The sequence below is a fragment of the Myotis davidii genome, unplaced genomic scaffold (genome assembly GCF_000327345.1).
Source record: "Myotis davidii unplaced genomic scaffold, ASM32734v1 scaffold71, whole genome shotgun sequence".
NCBI lineage: Eukaryota > Metazoa > Chordata > Mammalia > Chiroptera > Vespertilionidae > Myotis > Myotis davidii.
In genome coordinates, this window is record NW_006283588.1 from 3,251,749 (window position 1) to 3,254,719 (window position 2,971).

Sequence of the window (2,971 nt, forward strand, 5' to 3'; positions counted from 1 at the left end):
GGGGCCTTGGCAGCATTGGCTGCGACTTGGTGGGGTTTCTCTCTGGGGTGGTGGCAGGACCTGTGTCCCACTTGGGGGAAGACGAGTGTTGCTTTGTGGGTGCCAGGTCCACAGTGCTGTTTTTCTGTTAATGGCCAGTGTGTGATACTGAAGCTCCTGCGTTGAGTGTCTGCCCCCTGGTGGTCAGTGTGCATGATAACAACCGGTTAAATGGCTGGACACTTAGCATATTAGCCTTTTATATATATATATATGGACTTGAAGCCCAGTGCACGAATTCTTGCACAGGTGGGATTCCTCAGCCTGGCCGGTGATCAGGGGCGATCTGGGCCATCTTGCCCAGTCCCAATCAGGGCCGGCCATCTGAGGGGAGGGACTGCGGGAGGTTGGCCGGCGCGGTTGCCTGGTTGTAACGGTCGCTTAAGCATATATATAATGTGGGCTATATATATCCATTCCTGATCTTACATAGATTATCTATTAATCTTACCTGGGAGCTTTACAAGGTTTTTTATTGGAAGAGAAGGGAATTTCTTGCCTATACTCTGAAATTGGACTACATAAACCATCAAATAATGATATGGCCATTAATCTTGTTCTATACAAAAATCATTCACTGCATTAAATTATAAGCTTACTAGGGGCCCAGTGCATGAATTCATGCACCGCTCACACCACCACCGCTCCCACGTGCTGATGGCGCCGGCCCCAATCTTTCCGCACTGTCAGTGGATTATAATCTACTCTGGAGCAGGGGGAGGTGGAGAAGCCCTCAGTGGCCATTGTGGCCAGCAGCCACCACTCACATCTGCTGACAGTGCCAAGCAATCGGGACCAGCACCGGGCACTGGTAGTGGGTGCGAGTAGCAGCTCCGGAGCTGGTAGTGGGTGCGAGTGGGGCAGGCACCAGCAGTAGGTGCGAGCACCTGGCCGGACACTGTGCGAGAGCAAAATATTTTCAGTAACCACCAGAGGCTCACCCTGATGACAGTGACCAGTGCCCCGCCTTGGTCTGGTGCCCCCACTCACCTGCTCCACCATCCCTGCAGCCAATGCCCACCATGTACTGCGCGCACCCGCTGGTGGTCAGCACACATCATAGCAACCAGTTGTTTGGTTGTTCAGTTGTTCCGCCATTCGGTCTATTTGTATATTAGCCTTTTATTATATAGGATTTTATATTTTAGTCAAATATTAGTTTCTTTCTTAGTCAAATATAGTATTAGAAACCTAAAACCTTTGTTATTTAAATAATATAAGGGCCCTGGCTGGTATTGTTAAATGGTTAGATTGTTGGTCTGTGAACCGATGGGTCTTGGATTCAATTCCCAGTAAAGAGCATGTACCTTGGTTGCACGTTCAATCCCCAGCTCTCATTGGGGTGCCACATTGATATCTCTCTCTCTTTCTCTTCCTCTCTCTCTCTCAAAATCAATATTAAATATCCTTGGGTGAAGATGAAAATAAATTATAACATCCATGTGTTAACTCTTTGCAATAACTCCTGGGGCAATTTTTATTATTTTACAAGACATGTTCAGTGTGTATAATTATCTAATTTTAAGTTTCTCCAAGAAAAGCAAAGATATATAGAGCCTTAAAAATTCTGATACTAAATCTCACTCCTTTGAACTTCTTTATGCAATAACATTTTACACAGTAAATAATATTCATTTTGCTTTTGTTACGTTGACTCAAGCACATCAGCCTCCATATGAGCATCACTGCCTTCGGCAAAGCCATTTCGTACCTCTGCTATCAGTTGGGAAAGCGGCAACATTAATCCTTTCCTTAATTCTAGTTCCTGATCTCTTGTGTTGAGGTTATAATTATCACTGAATCGCATACTGATAGCTCACAGTAACATATTTTTTTCATTTCATCTTCAACCTGAAGAGAACCCATCGCCTTGGAATCACATGCTGGGTTCATATTTCCAACTGCCTTAAATCTCACACTATATCCTCCACCACTAAGTACAGAATCATGTAAGGCAGACCAGATTTCCTGAAACAGTTTTAAATGCTGTTGTCCTCCACAATATTGTAAGTCAAGTTGGCCTGATGCAATATAATACCCTGTTAGAGTAATAGAAAGTGAGATAAAAGTCTTCATTAAGGATCAAATAGCGATTATCTTACCCAGTTGGAGTGTTCTTTTAAGATTCACTTAATACAGTTGTATCTGTTGATAACAGCAACCTTGGATTATAAAAAAAAAAAAATAGCAATTTGTCCCTGTTCAAATGATACCTCGGGCACCTGCTGCCCACAGAAAGCATAAACATGCAGTAAGAAATAAATCTGAGACCTGGCTGCTTGGACCCAAATCACATCTTTCCAGGGTTCCCTGTGCCATGGATTTCCGCCTTCGTGCAATATCCTCTCTGTGCAGTTTGTTTTGGTGGTCTGCCTCCCATGGGTCGTTAATATCAGCATGACAAAATACGCAATTAGACTCCTCTATCTTAGTGTAGTTCTTTCGACAAGAAACAACACTATGAACCTCTGTGTTAACAAGAACAGGTGATAAAGGGGGTCACCTAGCTAATCACAGCTGCCAATTTCAAAGAGCTGCTTGAAACAGAAATCTAAAAGCCAGCTATTTAGCCAAAGCCCCAGGGAGTGGAGTTTGCTTTTCTAACTCCCAGTGTGTTCTCCTGTTTCTGGTCGACTCTCTCCATGCAGCTTGGCAGCCCATTAGAGCAAAAAAGTCTTTAGTCGTTGAGGCAACAAAGTTGAATAATTGCCACCTTGAGCCTTTCTCGAAGTCCTGTGAAGGATGACCATTGTAAGGTAGGTTTACTTCTGGTAAATGATCTATGTTAAAGAGCAAGCTACGGGAGAGTGGGACCTGCTAGGTGACGTGACTGACAGCGGCAGTGAAGTGGCAAGTGAATTGGTCAAAGAGCAGCCACTGATCAGTGTCCAGGGCTCCGGGGAACCTCGGTAAGCAACATGATTGGGTCTGC